The sequence below is a fragment of the Stegodyphus dumicola genome, chromosome 3 (assembly GCF_044657685.1).
Source record: "Stegodyphus dumicola isolate Sdum_Otavi_A_Nest chromosome 3, ASM4465768v1".
In the NCBI taxonomy this organism is placed as follows: domain Eukaryota; kingdom Metazoa; phylum Arthropoda; class Arachnida; order Araneae; family Eresidae; genus Stegodyphus; species Stegodyphus dumicola.
In genome coordinates, this window is record NC_140770.1 from 240,009,987 (window position 1) to 240,031,476 (window position 21,490).

Sequence of the window (21,490 nt, forward strand, 5' to 3'; positions counted from 1 at the left end):
TCACGAAAATTGGTAGTAAACTGGGAAATTAAGTTCTCATCAAAATATTTTAAAAAATCGTCGCTATGGCAATATTTAATTCTTCCCTTAGAATTGTACACGACCCTTTCCTGGAGAGAGAGAGAGTTCTACCTGTTAAAACAGAATGAGTTTGCTTACTCAGAATTAAAGGAAAATAACATAATATTAAATACTGCAATGATAATGTGTGGATAAAAGTTCGTTTTAATCTTCTAAGCGAAAATTAGTTGAATGATAAAATTTTGCAGCATCAGCATGCTGCAGAAATGTTTAATATCAGTTTCATTTTTTAAGGGTGTTTATCGCATACGACTTATTTAAAATCGTCGTTGGGAGACTGATATTCAAACAACTAATGTAGTCTCAGAAATTTCAACATGCTTCGAATTTAAAAAAAAAAAAAAAAATTTCGGTAACTTGACCATTTAATTTCAAATACTATTTAAAAACTAATTAATTAAGATATTAAAATCCAATAGAGATTAATTGCTTCTTGAAAGCTTTGTTATGAATGTATACATAGAACAACAGTTTTCCTTCTAAGCAGCATCATTCATGATTCTGCTCAGAACTATTTAGTTTTTAAGCAATTTCATAAATTCAATTTCCAATGTGTGATTCTTAATAATGCAGTATTATTCAATAAAAATATTTCTACCAAGCATTTTAAAATTATTTTCCTTGAATTTTACAGAAATTATTTTATTTATTTATTTATTTTTTTGAAACAAAAAACGTAAGCAGGGGGGGGGAATATCAACAATTTGTAGAATTTCAATGTTGATAACGATTGTTTAATCTTAAACAGTTATGACATTGCTTAAATGAAAATAAATTATTTTTTTCTGTTTAATCGCCCACCTCTAAATTTTTACTGCACTTTATTTTTTGCTACAATAAATTTCCTTAAATTTGTGTAAGAAGACGAACTAACACTGGGAAAAAAAAAAAAAAAAAGTTTTATATCTGAAAATTTTAAAATTTGTCTCCTTTCTGGAGTAACATTTCTTACTATACATATGCAATAATTATTTGGAATGATATCTTTAATTAGCAAATTTTCAACGTAAAATTGAGACAGGCTTCAAAATTTATCATTTCTGCAAACATTTTTCTGCATGAATAAATGCTTTGTTTTCATTCTATTTCAGGTAATTGCATAATTTGTTTCTAAATGAGTGATTTAACTCTGAATGGCTGATCATGCGCGTAAAAAATAACAGAAGCCGATTTTCTTCGAATCATAATTGCTTTTACTTCCGAATTATTTTTGCTCTGTTATAAACTTAACATTTTGATTGGTGCTTGATACATATGACGTCAGCTATTTTCTGGTGTTAATTGGCGGTTTATTATTTGTCGCCAACTTTTATTCAGTAGCGCAGTAGGTAGGATATGGCGCCGTTATTGATAATTTATATTCCGGTTTGCTTGAATAGCGCTCTCTTTTGAAAGGTGGTGTTCATAATGAAGATACTTGGCGCGCATTTTCCTTTTCGTATGCTTTAGCACCCGTTTTTTTTCGAAGCACGATTTAAAAAAGCTAAAACGACTCTTAGTGATTTATTTATTCTGGTAAGTTATTATTTGTTTTCAAATTCTAAAGACTTATTCAAATATTTTGTTACTAAGTAACTAAAAAAAATAAATAAATAAAGACATTCCATAGAATTATAACCAGAGAAGACTTAAACAGTAATACTGCCGCTTTTCTTTCTGGAAATAATATTAAATGAACAATTTGTACTTTGTAATCACTGTTACTATTTCTTTATTATTTGTTAGATGTGAAAAAAAAATGTTACATCACAAAAGTTGTTTCTATATTTGATGTACTTTATATTTTTTAATTGAGCACCGTTTATACGAACTAAAAGGGGTGGAAACATTTAGGATAACACTGCTTTGGATAAAATCTTGCAATCTATTTTCGGTAGGCTGAGGCTGAAACAAGCGGGCGTTAACATAGTGCTGTACCGCAATATATTTACGTACATATTTTGCTTAAAATAATGAATGATCATCTTCAGAGTTTTCTTTTTGATGGGAAGGTTTTTTTTTTTTTTTTTTTTTTTAATTAAAAATTGGGGTTTAAAACTCCCGTTGGAACATAATTGAGCGATTTTATTGATGGGACTTTAAAGTCCCGTAGGAAAATAAAGGGTTAAAGTTGGAAAGCTAAGAGTGAATCCTTCGATTTACGATTTATGGTGGTTTCAGATCATTCAGATTCATTTTCTGAGTATGTTTTGTAATTTCCGGTCGAGATATCCGGCATCACGTTATCGGATTGCTTAAAAAAGGAAACCTGGAATAGCTACTGAATGGAGATTCATACTTGAGAGATTCTAAAAATAATTAAAGAAAGTTCTGCAAATATTTAAAAGCTCGTATAGTCAATTTATATTGGAAAATGATCGTAGAAATAAGGAAATGGAAATCGCACTTTTCATCAAGGTGCAAAAAATGTGATTACAAATCGGGTATTGATGAGCAGTATTTAAAATGTATGCGCTTGGTTATAGTGCGTAAAATTTTGTTACATATAAGCAATGCTACTTTTATCATACATAATCAGAGTAGGAAAGAATGATTTTTTTTTTTTTTTTTTCCCCTAGAAGTTTCGAAAAAATTATTGTGGCTACAGTCATGATTTCGGTTTAGAAGTTTAATATCAGTAGTAATTTTTGGATGCATTATCGTAAAATAAGACAGCACTCCGATCGTAGAAGGATCTACTTCATTTTCAGACTTGCTCCGGATTTTCGGCTTCTGCAGAGATTTTTCTTGCCATTCCAAAAAGCATCGGTATGTGACACCACAATCTCATGCCCCACTTGGAACTCTCTTAAGTTTGCTGGAAAGTATTACTGACATTGTTGTTGTTTTTGTCTTGCCCATGTAATTCATGGAAGAATAGTTGCCAGAGCCTCAAGGAGCTTGTACTTTTACTTCCACCCCAGTTTTGAGGAAGAGCACCCAAAGGAGTGGTCTGAGGGTTTCCCAACCATCTCCTCTACCATCAAATCACGCGATAATACTTTCGGCTCGACATATATTTAGATTGCCCCCATGCTGCAAAGTCACTATACATTTACAAAAATCCATGCCTTCTCCGGGATTCGAACTCCTGGCCCTTCGGTCACTAAATACCGTCTGGGTGGCATTACTAACATAACAATCCAATATAACCACTACAGTACCGCGGTATTATGGTAGGCTACTAGCATCGAAGATCCTGAGATCAAGCTTGAGGATACCGCCGTCAATCTCATTCCAGCTTTAAAACAAGAGAATGTTGCATCTATGAGCAATTGTTGCTGAAAATGAAATTTTTCCATGAACATGAATTTCTGTCATGAAATTTCTTTATTTCTTATAACCTAACAGTACGAGCATTTAGATTAAGATGAGAAAACATCAATATTGCCCAGTTTCTGTATGTCAAATCTCTCCGTATATCGAGGGGGTGGGGTGGAAATTACGCTGTGCATTTTCAGTATTAAATCAAAGTATTTTCGCACATTTATCTGGAAGCATTTTCTTTTAAATCCTTATCTTGAATTTCCTATTCTTGAGTCAGAACAATGTTTAGGAAGTTGAATCTCCACCCTTCTTTTTCTCGGGAATATCGAGTTTTCCCTGGAAGCCTAAAGGCTTATTCATCTGTAATCCCCATGTTGTACACCATGGAGGTCTTACTTCCTACCTCCACGTTGTACACTGGTGGGGAGTTAGTGATTCATTGTTCATTTTTGTGTATTCTAAAAGGCAAGATGTGGGAGCCTGTTGCAGCAACACTCTATTGACTCAAGGAATGCTGGTCACAGCTGTAAAGGAAGAAAGGTTTTTGTCTACCACCTCGAAGAGAATTTTCTGGGCTTGCAATATAATGATCAATCAGAGAAGAGCTATCATTCCTCACCTCTATTTTTCTGTGATATCAGTTCTCTTAGAATCTTAAAATTGTGTTTCTTGGAAGTGGGCACTTCAAACATACGAGACTTGAATGCCGAAATTTTCGCGGATAAAAAAAAATCTACATAATTTAGCATAATAACAGGTAGATTATAAATGTAACTAGTCTGAAAGAAGAAGAAAAATGTATTAGCACGTTACGAACTTCTGTAAAATTCTTTGAAAATACTGGTCCTGAATTTTTCATCTCGATTTACATCAATTTTCATATTCCCGAAAAGTTTTCAATAGAAATCAGACTTTATTAACCGTGGTATAATCATGGTTGATAAAGTCTGACTGCTTAATAACTGGTAACCCTGCTTATACCAACATAACTTGCTATTTTTGTCAAAGTATGTTGCAGTTACTAATGTTTCTCTTAAATATTTCTCTAAACAATTTTAGTTAAATTTTGACAAACGCTTATCTTTAAAAAAAATAATTAAACATCAATAAGTCTAAAATTAAAAAAAAAAAAAAAAAATTAAAATTTTGTTATCCCCAAAACCATCATAATCTTTTTTTTTTTTTTTTTTCTCTTCCTACGAACTTCGAGGTGTATAAATCGAAAGCATATTATTGCGTTGACCTAGAAATAAATGACTCAGATATTCTGCGCAATCTTTGCCTAGTAATAAGAATGCTTCAATTGAACTGCTTAGCATCAAAAGGCTATTTTTTAATACTGAGCGGTAAAACCGCTGAACAATAGTAGCTCAACTCGTATTCAGATTCCGATGAACGAGCTTGATAAATGCACAATTTTGTGATTTTCCACTTATGCGACTTAACATGAGCCATTTATGTAACATTACACGAGCCCGTTCCCTTCAGAAGACTTCTACGAAGGCATCTTTTCCTATAGGCAGAGTCCCACCAGTGGCCGAGTGGTTGAAGTCTGCGGAATAATTGGCAGCTCGTAATGGGTTCGAACCCAGGCAAACAAGCTAGCTGTATGACTAGTTTTCGTAGTTTTTCTCATGTGTGACGTGAATACGACCCGGTCTTTTTCAGAGAGCCCTCCGCGAAGCATGGTCAAATAACTATAACCATAACCTTTTAGGCAGAGAGCTCTCGCGTGGTTTGCAAAAATCTGAATAACCTAAAATCTATTTAATCTTAAAATATTCATCTGAAAAGAGGGAAAAGGTGGTGATCACTGATGGCATCCAGCTGAATCAAATCCAAGGTCATTTAGGTCAAATCACTCGAGCTTTGTTACCGAATAAAAACAATCCGAGCTTTTCTGAGAAACATTAAATGCCGCCTTCGTCAGATCAATGGTAAAGACCACCTGTCTTTATAGAGTGGGTTTCTTAAGTATTAGTTGTCAGGGGTAAGTAGAAAGAATAATAGAATCTCTTCTAAGTCCTGATTAGTTGTAGCCCAGATTTCTGAAAAAGTTATATCCTTAGCAATAAATTTGCAATTCTTTTTATTTGTAAAGGCAAAAAAGAGACATAATGGTTGCCGTATATTATTAGAAAAAGAAAGAAAGAGAGTGATCATGGTTAAATTAATTAACCTTCTAGGTTAAAATAAATAGTAAAATTAGAATACAGTGAAACAATCCTTCCAAAAGTCTGGATCGTGAGCGACTTCGGAAGACAGTTTTTAGTAAGTCGGAAAACAATTTTTTTTTTAGTTTATTTGTGTTTAAATGTTGTTACGAATAAATTTATTGTTAATTGTTGAATATGTTATTTATTGTTACTTCAATATTTCGCATACGTGCTTATAGGTATATTTAGGACTATAGTGATATTATGCATGTAGTAGTATAATTTTCTTCTTAGGAAAGGTTCTTCTTCGTTTGTCTCTCAAAATATAGTGATCTTTTCGACTTAATATTCACCCCCAAAGACTTAATTTTGCCGGTTTTTTATTCTGTTGGAGGATTTTTTTTTTTTTTTTTTTGGGAACATACCTAAAAAACTTGTAAAAAGTTTAAAAAATCATAAAAAAGGACAAATGGTGAGAGGAGGGTGAAGTTTGTAGAAACAGCAGTACCTAAACGGGGAATTTATTTTAACAAAAGAAAGTATTAAAACTCTGCAACGGTTGACACCCACACGAATTCATTTACTGGATTTGTTCGAATGAAGCTTTTAGAGTCTCACCTTCCTTGGTAACATACACTAGAGGATGACTCTAAAAGTCTTAAGCGAATTATTATTATTATTATGGTCTTTACCATTGTCTCGGAAATTACAACAGATACGTGGAACAGGTGAAAAGACACTTTTATTTAACTCAGATAACAAAAGGCACAGTTTGCGCATACAAAAGCAGCCAGCATTTATGGTGTAAGTCAAAAATTTTGAATTGAAATTAACTAAGTAAATTATAAGTTAGCCCAAAGGCTACACAGGCAGAATACGCCCAGGTTGGCTGAGACCAAATATCGGTCCTAATGGCGAGAATAACGCAACGCCCTGGATAACCTGCTTTCAAAAGATTCAACTCGCAATGTGGCCTTCAGCAGGCGACACACGCTTAGATTCTGCAACCTAAAACCTTCCTTTAAATACTATCTCTTTATATCTCATTTAAATACGTGCGAACTAGAAATTAACATTCTGCATAAAAACGGAAAGCGAGAAAAACAGTAAAGCTAATTAACATAAAATAAGTGGTTAATAAAACGAAATAAACGCTTATAAGTGATATTTAAAAGATCTAACTGCTTAATTATGCTTTCATCTCGATTCTGCTAACCAATTGACATAAGCACTATCTATATTAACTTTGTCAAATCAAGCTTTGTTCGTGAAGCTTTAGTAGAGGAATCGGCAGCAAATTTTCAAAAATTCTTGCATCAACAAATATTCCTAGAAATAAATAAATAATAATAAATATGAAAAATTCGAAGAAGAATAGTTAATTTTCGGCTAACAAATATTCCTAGAAATAAATAAATAATAATAAATATGAAAAATTCGAAGAAGAATAGTTTATTTTCGGCAGTTTAAATGCACTTTGTGTGGGAATAATTTATTAGACATTCTTTTAACGGACATCAAGCGAATTCAGTTTTTTTACAATAATATTATTTGATGTAGAAATTAATTTATTGTTCGCTGTTTTATCCATTACGTTGGATATTTTGTCAGATAATTTCTTCAACTAGTTTCGAAATGAATATATATTTATATCTTGTCAATAAAAGTAGCACCTGTGCAATTTTCTCATGAATTCGTGATGAATCACGGAGAGTGCTGAATCATGAATTCGGTAGCACACGGAATACAAATAGAAAAGATAATCAGCAATTTCTTGGTACCTTAAAAATGTGCTCTTATAAATACATTGGGAACTTCAGAAATATATCTTTACTTTGCTTATAACATGTGTCTTGACTTACAACAAAGTTTTTTTTTTTTTTTTTTTTTTTTTTTTGGTTTTTAATCGATGTCCTGTTTTATTTGCTGTTTTGAAGAAAGTAATCTGCAACAGAAATTCGAAATGAATGCATTCAAAAGGCAGAAATATATTCATAACTTTTGTCATATTTTCTCGGTTTGTATATATTTTTTATTTGAATATATTTGATAAGTTGGACTTTTTAAGGGGAACAAGTGTGCGGGTCGATGAAGCTGTTTTTCGCTAACCCAAAGTCAGGTGTTATCCGTAAGGATGGAGCTTGTTCCTAAATTTCCTTCGTAAAAAAGCCTTAAATCCAGATCTTAAATTGCGCCAGAGCCTACCGGAGCCCGGCTCCGGTACTTCTTAGTTTCGGGGATAAATCATAATTCTAGCTGGAGCGGACCGGAGTCTTAAAAACAGAAGGCTCCGGAGCTTCATTTATGTAACTGAACAACAATTTCAGTAGAAATTTGATCTCGAAAATTTTATTTTTTGCAATAAAATTATATTACAAATCGCTTATTAAATTTAAATATATCTATTTACATTTTATGTAATTTTAATTATTTAATTACTTTAATCTTTCATTATCTATTTATTTTAATAATAATAATAAATTTTATTTAATTACATAATAATCGTTACTTAAAAATAATTGAAAATATTAATTAAATAATAATTAATTTCTTAATAATCAACTGTTTAATTTTTAAATTATTAATGATTTTAATAGTCATTTTATTTATTTCTTTACTTTTGTTTCTCTTTGCTGACGGTCTTCCATAGGCCATTCTAAAATTAGACACTTCTAAATAGGCACTTCTAATTTTAAAAGTGCCTATTTAGAAGTGCCCATTTCCGGCACTTCTAATTTTAGAAATTAAGCCTGCTTAAATCCGAAGTAATTTGCACTCTCGTGACTTTCTAACTCATTCCTTCACCTCGAAGGCAACCGCTTTCTCGTTTTTGTAAGTATTCAAAACTTTACAAACAAACTGTAGTTTATTTTGAAATACAATAAGTATTTTTATTTGAAATTAAGTGAAACTTGGTTGTTTATTAAATTAATTGATTAAAATATATCATACTAATTAATTAATTAATTAGTTGATTTAAAATTAATTAATTGTTTAATTATAACTGATCATATTTTACACATTATTATATGTTTTAAGTCATTCAATATTATTTTCTTCATCAGAATCAAAGGATAATTAACGTCTTTAAAATGCTACTTTTTTATTTATGTTACTTTCATTTTTCATTATTTATTTCATTTCTAGCAGCTACGCTGCCAGCCTTCGTCTGGCTTTTAAATGTACCGGAAAAATTGCCTGAAGGGAGCATCAAACGTTAAATTTAAAAACTGCGTAGAATAACTTTATAAAAAAAAAGTATATTACATATAACAAAATTACAATGAAATAAGCAATATCCCTTAATACAAATATTAATTATCCTAATAAATAAATTAACCAACTTTACGTTGCCTTCTCTCAACAAACGTCCTGTATCCAAGAGAAACATTAAATTTAAAAACTGCACAGAATCATTGCCCTCATTTTTCCAAGTGGCAACAGTGCTGATTTTCAACAGTCAGCAGTCCGGTATACAATTGAATGAAAAACTGTTGCCAAAACCGCATATCTAAAAGAAAGAAACTATTCAAAATGATGCGATAAAATCGAAAAGATAAAATAAAAATAAATAAATAAAAAGAACTGATTCGAATTTTCGAAAAATTGCTTCGAGGTGCACTGGCTCTTGTCTAGATGCACCTATATACCAAGTTTCGTAGCCCTGGGTCTATTAGCTTACGTGCAGCACGCAGGCTCCTTCTTTTATTATATGTAGGGATTATTATGATATTATTTATTATTGTTATTATTTTATTCGTTTGACAGTAATATTATCACAAAATAATTTTGCCGCCAAGGAAAAGGCAATGCCTCAGAGTGTACAGCAAACATTTTAGTAACCTACATTAGTTTCATGTAGCTATATGTCATCTAATTTACCGTATGACTTTATGCGCTTTTATGCCGCATTTTTGTAATGCATTCATCGCAGAGATTAATAAGAACTAATAAAAATTTTAATACCCTTATTTTATTTGCATTTCAACATGGCCCACCAGAGATGAGGAATAAGATTTTTGGTAAGTGGTGGTTCGACCGGTGTTCAAGTTCCGTTGAGTGGTCTAGCGAACTGTTTGGAAGCCTTCTCGTTTTTCACAATGTATAATACGAATAAGAAGCGGTTTTTCCTAGAAAGTCTTCTACAAAAGTATTCCTTCTCTTAGACGAGATAGCCGTAGGGTGCAATTTCAGCGTTTCCTTATAAAACAAAATAATTAACAAGAGCAGTATATTTTATGCAGATTTAAAAGCGTGTCTATACGTAAATAAAATCATAGCTGATTTTCAGATATAATTCAAGCAATTTCATTTCTTCTATCTATGCTTTTAATTTCGGTAGATGAACAGTAGAATTGCCCTCCCCCCCAAAAAAAAAAATTCCTGTTAACTTCATTTTTCTGGTTATCTACGCTTATGCGATTTCATACCTTGATATTTGCTGATTTTCCTGAGTAGCTGAAATCTCCAGCGTGTTTACTATTTCTTCTGTTAATATTAAAAAAAGTCAGAACCAGTTAGTTTAGTTTGCTGCTGTCTTCTGTTATTTAATAGAACTGGTTTTCTGTAATATTATCTAGAGCATGCTTTCATAAGCAAGTAAATCAGTGACCTGAGTTCATTTTTTTTCCCTTCTACTTTGTAAAAAAACAAACAAAAAAAAAAAAAAAAAAAAAAAAAACGAAATAATGTGTCTTTGAATTTTTTTGAAAGCAGTATTTTTAACGACTACTGATTAGCAAAATAGATCTAGCTTCAATTAATACAGTTTCAAAGAAACATTTGATTTGGATAAATCCGTCTTATTTACGGTTGTCTGTTGTACGATTAACTTGAATTTCATCCCAAATGCATTCAACCAATCGTTTTTAGCGTTAGGATTCCTCTGAAGAGTCAACAGTGCCTTTCAGGTTGTTTTTACGGTAAAACTACTTACGGCAACTACTACATATCTCATATAACGTATAAATTTTCGTAAACTGAATGCGCGTAAAAGTCGAGGCTTTTTACAAAACTGCTATTTATATCGTATATCTGAAAATTCCCTGAGAATATTCTAAATCTTACTTTGAAATAATGTTTTTGAACAAGTACTTTGAATGATTATTTTGAAATCAAATGCAGGTAGTTACATTTCGTCGCAAATACATTATTATTATGAATTATTAATTTATATATTATTAGTAGTAATAATTATGAATAATTATAGTATAAATTTAGTCTTACTTGAATCATACTTACTGAAGTATAAGACTCAAATACTTCGTCTTACTTGACTTACTTTATGGAGTCTTACTTGATTATTATTAATAATTATAATACAAACTTACAAACTAAATCTTCCTTGAGTTTTTGGATATTATTAATAAGCCTGTTAAATGGAATTAGTAAAACTGATAAGTGGAATAAATGATGTTAATGATTACGATGTTTAACTGGAATAAATGAAATTAATTTATTCTATTCCATGAGTAACGTGTATACGAGCCAGTTTCCCTTAGAAAGTCCTCCACGAAGGCATCCCTCCCATTAGGCAGATAGCCCTCGTGTGCTTTGCCATAATTGAATAATACCAATAATAATTTATTCTATTAGTCAAGAACCTTGAATAACTAATGAAATACATAATTCAATAAGATATATATCTGAAAATCGAATTTTCTTACGAACATAAATCTTTCAAATAAATATCTAAAAATAAAAATAAAATCTCTTCAAAAAAATCCTTCAATGCGTGATAGTTAAGAATTAAATACTGCTGCTTGCGGTAATATACGTATGCATGAACTGCACTGCAGGAGAACTCTTCCCTTCCAAATGGGGAAAATTTGAGATACATACATATATCATGGTAAAATGATTTTGCATGCACTCGGCATCCTTGAATTCTGCAAGCTGAGTGAAACAGCTTCTTACAAAAGAGGTATAAACTGGTGGTTGCATATCTTATCCTCATTCTAACGTCCGTTATTCCGGTGTCTATTACAAGAGGAATTCATTTGTTTAATGCTACGACAAAGCAATTGAGGGCTTCCTACCAAAGCGAAAAGATGTTTTCACGGATGATTTCACAAGAGAATTTAGTTCATATTCATGTTGAATTTGAAACCGTGAAAAAACCATGAGTATGAAACCCATGCAGTCGTCCGTTCTCTGGAATTCAAACCCAAGTCGAACTACCAGTATTTAGCTTTCTCAGTTTCAAGACACGCGGCCTCTGACGGGCCTGAAAATCACGTAATTAAAGTTGGATTTTAAAGTTTCAGGAGTACACGTGTAACTGAATGCGTTATTTCCAGTCCATGTTAAGTATACGTGTTTTGACTGAGCAATTCAAAGAAAGAAAAATGGGAGATGGGGATGAATTTAAGGTAGCTAATTATGTTCAGCTGAGCCAAATAATTTTACTTTTCTCTTGTAGCCTATGCTAATGATATGACAAAAGGGTAAGGAGAAGAAAAGAAAGAAAAAGTCAAGAAGTAGGCGGTTTGAAGTTTTCAATGATGATTAATTAAATTTAATAAGTCAATACTGGAATTTAGTTCATATCCTAGAATACTGGCCACTCAAACTTTCAGTGAATGTTAGCAAGTGAACAGATTCGTCGAATTTTGAATTTCGAAACTGACTGCAATTATCTGCAAATTTTGAAGTAAGTCCATATATTTACGACTGGAACGTAAGTCGGATGCAACTTCTGAAGCCCAATGCGACGTCATTTAAGACGGCAAAAAACATTTATGACGTCACAAAGCTCACTATCTGGTCGAGTCGTGACTACAGAATATTCGTACAACGCGATTGGCTCGAAGTTTGAAAGGGGAGGGGACTGGTTGAGAGTTCAACAAGTGTCGTGGTCTGCATCCGCCATTGCAACTTGTTGTGCTTAGGTGAAAGATCTTGCCGGAGCAGTGCAGTGTTTTTTTGAGAAGAGAACTAAAGTTTTGCTTTTTTATTGGGTTTCGTTACAACTTTTAAAGGCTTTATCGGAGGTAATTAATTTAAATTTTATTTGTTTCTTCTGTTTCATTAAGCGCGTTGAATGTGATTTTAACTTAGAATTTTCTTATAAATGAATCGTAAAGCTATTCAGCGAAAGGTTTTTGAGGCTGCTCTGGACCGGTTTGCCCAGTGGTCGCTTGTTCTCCGGGCACCACTTTATATGGCACTTTTTGTAACGTATGTGATTTCTTAAACCAGCCATTGATTTAAAGAATATATTTTAACATCAATGTAATGTGTGAGTCACGTATATTTTCACTGCTTTTTATATATACATAATTTAGCTTTACATTTCAAGAATTGGAACATAATCAAAACTGTACTTTTAAAATTATACCAGAGCTTTTATTTAAAATTTAAATAAGAAAATTGTAGGGATTTAGGTATTTGCTTTTCTTAATTATTTATTTGTGAAAAGTGGGAGAGTTGGACATGAAAAATTTAGTTTTGAAAGAGTGGATTTGGATGAATACCAATTCAGATTTTTTTTGACTTAAAAATATAACTTTAAATTAAAGTCGACATAATTTTTTGTGAACTTTATTAATGCGTAAAACTTAATATATATATATATATATATATATTAGATTGGTTGAAGTTTGGTGAAATAACTGCACATATTTATGGTCAAGTTTTAGTGTTTCAAAATTGATGAATTTTAATTATTTTCAAGTATCTTGGTTTTTTTTAGGGTGGATACTTAATTTTAAGTACAGACTGTTTTGCAGTTTGTCAGAAGTTTTTAACCATATATGCTGTTAATTATCTTCATAGTAAAACTTGTGTGCAAGCATGCTATTTCAGTAACGTTATTCAGTACCATATATCGTCTTAAGTGATAGTTTGAAATTTGTGTTCATTTCTCGTCTTAGAATTTTAATGAAAAATTTTAAATTAATATATCAATAATGAAAGCCAAAAATTTTATATCTATGTTAAAAATCTGTATTTTCTAAGCTTTATTTTATTAATGTATGAGAAATAAGGCACAAATAGCTTATTCATATAATTAATATCAGTGTTCCTATATTCTAAGTTTTGAGTCGATCTTATTGCTATTTGTTAATTAATAAAATGAAACTTTTATTACTGATGTATTTCTATATTAGGCATATTAGCAACTTGCACTAATTAAATTTATGTGCCTAAGTATTAATTGGTAATAGCTTATAATGCAAGATCTGAAGTTTCATTTTCAGAGAAACCTTTCATCTATGTATAATTTTAATATCTGAATATTAATTTGTTTCTTTTCAGAATTCAGTAAGTTACAGTCATTGAAATGACTTCTTAAAATTCTGGATATTGCATTTTATTGCATCAGAAGACTTTCACGTTTAATTAATTCACCTTGGACAGACGTATAGGTCATCTGTAGCCTGAATAGCTTCATCTATATTAATGGTTGAATGTTGAATTTTTTAGTTTTAAATTTGTTTACAAAAACTGTTCAAGCTTGCTTACTCTCAAGAAACTGATTACTATTAAATATCTTAAATTTTCACAATAAATATAACTACTAGCTTAAAAGTTTGAATTTGTTTTCCTTTGATATCTTTGAGTTTATAAGAAGGTTCAAAAGATTTTGAATTAAAATATAAAATTTTTAGTTGTAGAAATTTGAAAGAGGGTACTCTAGTTTTAAAAAAGTATTATGATTAGAGTTGCTGTACAGTTTTGTATTTCTAGTTCCAAATCCAAAAGAAAAAAGTTGGTGTTTAATAATGGTTTAATGCTGCCATTATTATTTTTTCAATTACTGCAAGCTCGAGCAAAATTTATGGCATTTCATACTCACTTGCTATTTGGGAAGAAATCTTAATATTTTAAAAATATTTTCCCTGGTGGAATTGAGATTTTCAGAAAAAAATAATTCTTAAAAAGCAAATTTTTTGCCATTTGGTATGAAAAATATCTAGAATATGGATTTTTAGGCCCTTTTAATTCACTATTTTTAATATTGTACAGTTAAATCCAAATTCCTTTTAAATGCTAGTTTCTTATAATTACGTTTGATAAATCCTCTTGTTAACCTCCATCGCTTAAATTGGTGTTTGGTATCTGATATTCTTCGCGTGAAATAAACTCAAGAGGAAATTGTTAAAGAGAGGCTGTGATGGAACTATTTTTCAAATGCTCAATTCAGAGAACATTTGCAGGACAAGGACAAGAAGAAAAAAAAATAACAATAATCTCCGATCCTATTTCAGTTGCTGTTAAGCAGGGAGGGTGAAGCTTGTATCCTAGCTCATTGGTAGAAATAATTCTTTTTGTTTCTTGCTGCCATGTGCCACGTTTCCGCTGCAGTAATCGCAAGTGGGTTAATCTTTTCGCGTAGCTGTAGAAAGGAACTGCTTTCTATATTACTAGCAGATTCTTTTCCTCAATTATTATTATCGTTTTTTAATCATTTAAGTTTGGGCGATCGTTTGTTTATTCATACTTTTATTGAAGTGTTTCGTTTCGGTTACAGTGAAATTTACAAACCTCAATTAAACGGTTAGAAAAAAAATTGAGTTGATATTGCAACCTGCGCTTAGGAGTATTTACATTGACGTTATAAGTAAAATTTCGGCAATCAGAAGCAAGTCATTATCTTGTTTTTATCGCAGCTGAAATCTGGTTTTCCAGACGAAACTAATTATGTAGATTAATTTCATCTGTTAAGTTGCGTATAATTATTTGAGTTAATTGCAGTCTACGCTTCTTCTAAACTGCACTTGTGCGCGACCACAAACTGTGTGCCGTTGGCCAAGAGCATGTATTTCTGGCTTAGAGTTGACCATCAACAAAGAAAATATTCATTATTAGTATGTGTTATATATAGGATATGCAGCTATATATTTGCACTGCTCTGTAATTAAGAAAAAACATTTGATTTCAGTTGGTCTTTTAATGTCTGGTATTTCGCAACTCTTGAGGCACGAATTGATTTATAGTCAAGCAGTCGAAGGTTATTTGCCTGAGGACAGGATACCTTCGTGAAAGACTTTTTAAGGGAACTTGGTTCGCATTCACGTCACACATGGAAAAAAATACGTACATGCCAGACTATCTTCCGTAATTTTTTTAAATTTTGCTGTATTCCGTTTCGAAATTGTGTAAATTCTTTTATTAAAAAATTGTAAAAAATTGCTAACAATACTGAAAATTGTAACAAAGAAAATTTCTAACCAGCGGCCGAACGATAAAATCACTGAACACTGTTAGTTCGGCCCAATTTCGTATCCCGGGAAGCGGGCTGCTTGCTTGTGTGTTTTCGTGGGTTTCCCCATCTGTAAAGTAAACAGAGCAAAATCGTCCACGCCTCACCAGAGGCCATGCCCTTAAGTTGCTTTACCTTAGTCAATTAACCTAACCTGATGTTTCTTCCTCGCTAGTTACATCGTAGTAATTTGGTCTAAATTAATTGATTTGTTAAATTTCCATGCCTCTTTCAGAAAGTGGAGGAGGAATCGTTAAAAACTTTAGACTTTATTCTCTAGGCGAAACAGAATATATACATAGTCGTATTTTTATTAAGCAATGGCTAATTTATCACATACATGTCTGAAAAAAATTTAGAACTGCTAAAATCATGTAAAACTTGAAATTGCGAAGGGGTGAAGTAATTTTAGCTTTCCAAACCTCTGATTGGTATTACTCTTTTTAACTTGGTATCATTTCAGTTCAGCTGTAGGATATCGTGTGTATCTGAGTGCTTTTATTGTTTTTATCGAAATTCAAGCATATTTATTTTATGCAATTATTGGCCAGTAATCGCTTATGGGTTTGAAAAATTCTGGCAAAAAGTATTTTATTTATGTGTCCATTGGTTCCATATAGCATTCTGTTATGCACCTATTAAAAGTCTAAATTTCTAATCTCCAAAATTTTGCTTAAAACTTGATTCATTAGCATTTTTTTTAACTAAAACACTTTTAAAACATTAACTAAAACATTTGTTTTCGATATTGAGTTCCTTTAATTTTGAACTTCGTAAGCGTAAATAATATTTTTATACGTGCCCCGAGATTTTGTAAACTCTAAGATGATTATCAAGCCAGTATTTCAAAAGTGGTCCAGAGGTCAAAGAGGAGAGTTTGCAATGCTTGGATAAACTTCTCCTAATTGAGTAACCTGTGTAGTCTCCTCTGTTTATTATTTCATCAGTGTGATTTGGAAATTCATTATACTCTTAAAAACATCGCTCATTTGCAGGTTCAAATAGGCTGCCTTTTGTATATTTAGTACTTTGAATTTCTGATTAAATCAATTAAAGTCATTAATTAGCTTTTTACCATAAACACGTTGTGCAGTGAGTAAAATAATTTTGAAGTTTCCCATTCTTCCTGTTTAATTTTTATTCATACCAAAAAATAAAATGTTGATTTAATTTTAGCATCTTTGCAAGTTAAATGTAATATATTATTTTGATTGGATTTTAGGTTACCTTCCCTTGTTTAAATTCTGCTTTGGAAGGCCAACTTAGTTCCGAAACTCAAAAGAAAATGCTGTCTAATGCTTTACTCACTATCTAAATGCTATTGAGAACAAAACTTGGTAAACTGCAGAACGCGAACTTGTTTCTTAAATTTCCTTCTGAAACATTTATGTCTGTCCAAGTCAAAATTTTTTGATGTTCTAAAACTTCATACGAAGTCTGAAGCTTTTTGCATATTTAAAAGAACATATGTAAGGTCCGTGTTGGGTACTACATATAGTTATACTATTTACAATCTGATGTTTTTCCATCATCAGTGTTTTTGATTGAAACGGCCATCTTCTGTTGATAAGACACTAATATTGAGGTCGGAGTCCAATGGTCAAAATCTTGATCGTTATCTTGCGTGATGCGTGCAACAAAATATGAATTCCTGTACAATGCGATTAGGATGCGTAGTTTCTGACCAAATGGTCAACATATCTGCGACACCACGCCAAAACACGAACCTGCATTTTTGGTTGTTTTGACCTAAAGGTATTTTCGAGATTATTTTTGGATGCCTAAATTGATATGCGTATAATATAAATAAAGAAATGTGTAAGAATTTCGGAACTTGAATTTTCTTAAATTTTCTAACCTATGTAGGCATTTTTCTGGAAAGTCTTTCCATCATTTTGGTGTAGCGGCAGTGACATGGGGTGAACATATTTTGCTCCACTTAATTTCACACATTTATTCATTTAAAGTATCGGGAGGAATAGTATATAAAAATTTAGTACCTTAAAAAAAGCAGGTAAAATGTAACTAAGGAATTTACCTTTTCTATGAGACTTAATGTCTATATAGTATAGCATCACAAAATAAAAAGGCATAATGAATTTGGACTTTGTACAGAACAATGCTTTAGTAAGTCAAATATTTAGAAGCCAAAATGCGTGTCATTTAAAAGCCGGTCAGCCATGATCAGAATTTTAATTGGGAAAATTTTCTGATAATATTATGTTATTGATCCACGTACGCATTCGATCATCATATTTTAAAGACGAGAACCGTTGGAAGTAAATAAATTTATTAACTAAACTCAGTGGCACAACGGCCCTAGGAGGCCACGGCCTGCAGTGCCCTTTTTCTGCTTTCATGACCTTTTGGGCCCCGGAGTGCATCAGCATATGCCCTGGACAAGTGGTCAGCTTGTCGCAGGACCCCCGTGTTTAGTCCCCAAGCTAACTTGGTACTCATTTTATTGATCTACGTAAGGGATAAAAGCTTGCCAGCCCTGGGATCGAACCCCGAACCTGTAGTGCAGCTGAGCGATGCGCTAGTCACTAGTAAGTTTATTAACTGTTTTTTATTTTTTCAGCGTCTTTGTTTTTCTAGTGTAGCATGACTTCTGAAAGTATTTAGTTCCGTGACTGAGTTTCAAATTCAGGAAATGAGATGTTTTCAAATATCTTTTCTGTGATGAAAGGAGCACGACACGTGAAGGTCAAAGCATTGTTAAAGTTTGTTTCATTTACACAAAATGCCAATTTACATTGGTAAACAGAACACCGTTCAAAAAGATAGTGAATCGGCAGGAAGATAGCCCCACAAAATAAGATCCTTGCCATTTCCTGTCAAAACAAAACTATCTGAAGGATTTTGAAGTGAGCAGGTTGTCAGATATTGTTAAGACTCCCGAAGTTGGCTTTAGTTTGTTGTTTGAGCACTTATTTTTAAAGTAGTTCAGTCTATGCCCTTAAATGGCAGTTTTACAAACATGCTTCTGAGAACACATCCAGTTCAGGGTTATAACATTTTAAGTCACGGGAGATGAGTTTTCGCATCATGGCGTGTGTCACTTTTTGGTGTCACACGATGACCATTTTGCATGCATTCTTTTTTTTCTTAAGGCTTCAAGAACAGTCCGTAGAGTCTTTTGGACTCTGATGTTCCTTTTTTCTTTTTTACTCTTGCTGTTGCTGGAAAACAGATTTTTTTCCCGTCCCTGCCCAGCTGGATATAGTTGCATTTGAGAACTCCCGCAGTGAAATTGCATTTTCTTTATTATTTTGCGCATTTTTATGGCATAATTAACTTGGATTTGTGGCACTGATGATGCTAGATCTACGAATTTGAATTCTAATGAAAAGTATGTTGTATTTAAATTTGCACGTTTATTACTCATTACAGCCCATCGCACTGACCATGACATTTTCCCACCTCCTAGGAACTTTAACCTAATCTAAAATTATCTTAATATGTCACTCATATTTTCTTGCTAAGAGCATTTTGCAATACAAGAAAGTGATAATCACTGAATGCATTTTAAGATTGTCGTGTAATAGAAGATTCCGTTTACGTCTGATTTGTTAGCTGTATTTATAAAGCTTTGGTTATTCCGGCTGCGATGCGAATAACCAAGATCTCCCAGAATTACATTCAAAATGACTGAATATGCACTCATTAATTATTGGCATAAAAATTAATCGGGTAGATCGAGAAGTAGTCTTTTTCTTGAGATTTTATCTGGCACAATTTAATTTTTAAACAACTTTCATGGTGAATCAAAGCATTGCGTGAACTTGAACGTTTCGTACGAAAATAAATGTATTTGGCAAGCTGTAAGAAAAAATAATTTCGTTTTTATGCTGAAAAATCTTTATACACGCACAAAAGGACAAGGAATTAGAAATTTGAAAAGAAGTCATTCTTGCAAGACAGTTGCTATTCATTTTATTTTTTTCCTTAAAAGTGCTCCACAATGTTAAAAAAAAAAAAAAAAAAAAAAAAAGTGGTTGATGTCTTATAACCTTCACAGATATTCTTTGAATTTGATTCTGCAACTTCTTTCTAGTGGTGGCGCGTGTGACCCACACCTTTTTTAACAATAGTTAGCGTTGGTGTAGCTATTATCAACTAGAAATGAAGCCATATTGTTATCTAGTGGGCATCACGACGGGACGACGTGTTAAGTACTAATGATTTAATGCTGTTAAACCGGTAATGTCGTTACTGAAATGTCTCAAATAATGACGTTTAAACTAAAAATGCATTAATGTTGCTCATTCTTAGCAGTTTGTTAGTGATTCGGAATCTTGACACTAATACACTGACTACCAATAAGTATTTGAACACCTGTGATAGAAAAGAAAAACTAACTTTATTCAAAATCAATAGTTGGTAGAGCCTCCACGAGAGGTAATTACAGCGTGGACCCTCCAGGGCATACTTTCCACAAGTCTTTGTATGGCAGCTAGTGGTATTTTCTTCCACTCGGCTTGGAGAAGACATAGTTCCTTCACCGATTTTGCACGGGTAGTGCACCCCTGAATTCGGCGATGCAACTCGTCCCAGAGGTTCTCGATAGGGTTCAGGTCTGGACTTTGTACAGGCCAGTCCATTCGATGAACTCCATTGGTACTATACCAAGCCTTGGTTAACGTCGAAACATGACAACTGGTATTGTCGTCCTGAAAGTAACAGGGGTCCAACCCGTAAAACTGCCACAACGTAGGAAGCACATTGTCATCTAAAATAGTGCAGTAGGCATCGGAGTTGAACTTACCATGAATGGGGACCAAGGGTCCCAGCCCATACCAGAAGAAACACCCCCAGACCATAATTCCACCTCCGCCGAACTTGACTGTTGGCACAATGCATTCTGACAGGAGACGTTCTCCAGGTAGATAACAGACCCTGCCATCCGAACGGTAAAGAACCCGTTTCCACAGATCTACGGTCCAATTTCGATGTGCTTTGCACCACATTAACCGAGCAGCGCGGTTGGACTTTGTGATCAAAGGCTTATGGGCAGCAGCACGACCATGAAAACCAAGCAGATGTGCTTCCTTACGAATGGTATTCATTGAAACAATACTCCCGGATGCCTGTTGAAACTCCTCGCGGATAAGGGCCATTGGTTGGGTGCGGTTCTTCCGAATTTCTCTGGACAGCACTTGTCGGTTTTTATCTCCCAGTTTCGTTGGTCTGCCGACTCGGGGCACATTCCGACAATCACATAGGCCACTGTCGATTTTGGGCACTTCAGATCGCTAGATATGTCCCTTAAGGATTTGCCACGTTTGTGATACCCGATAATTATACCTTTCTCGAAATCAGAGAGCTCCGAACTGCGAGGCATCTTGCATGCGACTAAAGCCGATGCTGTTTCCTACACGATATATACTGGCGGTGTCCGTGACGTATCTTAGGACCGCAGATATCGTCATTTGCATAGGTGTCCAAATACTTATTGGTAGTCAGTGTAGAACATGAACGGATTTGTCGCTTACCACCGTGTTTCTTAAACGGTGCAGTCTGTCAACATATATTCTAGAAGTGCTTCTATCCATAGGTAACATTTCGTAGCCATAAATACCGTGCTATGATTTATAAATAGTAATTCTGAAATGTATATTTATGTATTTTTTTACCGGGGACAAAGCATTATCAAGCTTCACATGCCACAGTATTATTTTAACATACCACACCAAGTAGTGGCACTCTGTAGTAATGTAATTAAGGCGCCAGTTTGGATACCTTTTCGTAGAGTTTTGTCTTATAAAATTCTTCAATGGATAAATTTCAAATGTTAATG

At 33.0% G+C, this 21,490-nt stretch overlaps 1 protein-coding gene across 4 annotated transcripts in view; it reads left to right on the plus strand.

Annotated features, from left to right (window-relative positions):
- LOC118192509 (innexin inx2-like) overlaps nucleotides 1-21,490 on the plus strand; it is a 55,285-nt gene that overhangs the window by 24,379 nt on the left and 9,416 nt on the right. Inside the window, exon 1 of one of the 4 annotated variants that reach the window (XM_085813959.1) lies at nucleotides 1,438-1,596. The exons of 2 other annotated variants lie outside the window; for them this stretch is intronic. The gene's annotated coding sequence lies outside the window, so the exon portion shown is untranslated. Of the gene's footprint in view, nucleotides 1-1,437; nucleotides 1,597-12,318; nucleotides 12,476-21,490 lie in introns of those variants that run through there. One more of the 4 variants, XM_035363503.2, reaches the window with a different exon arrangement.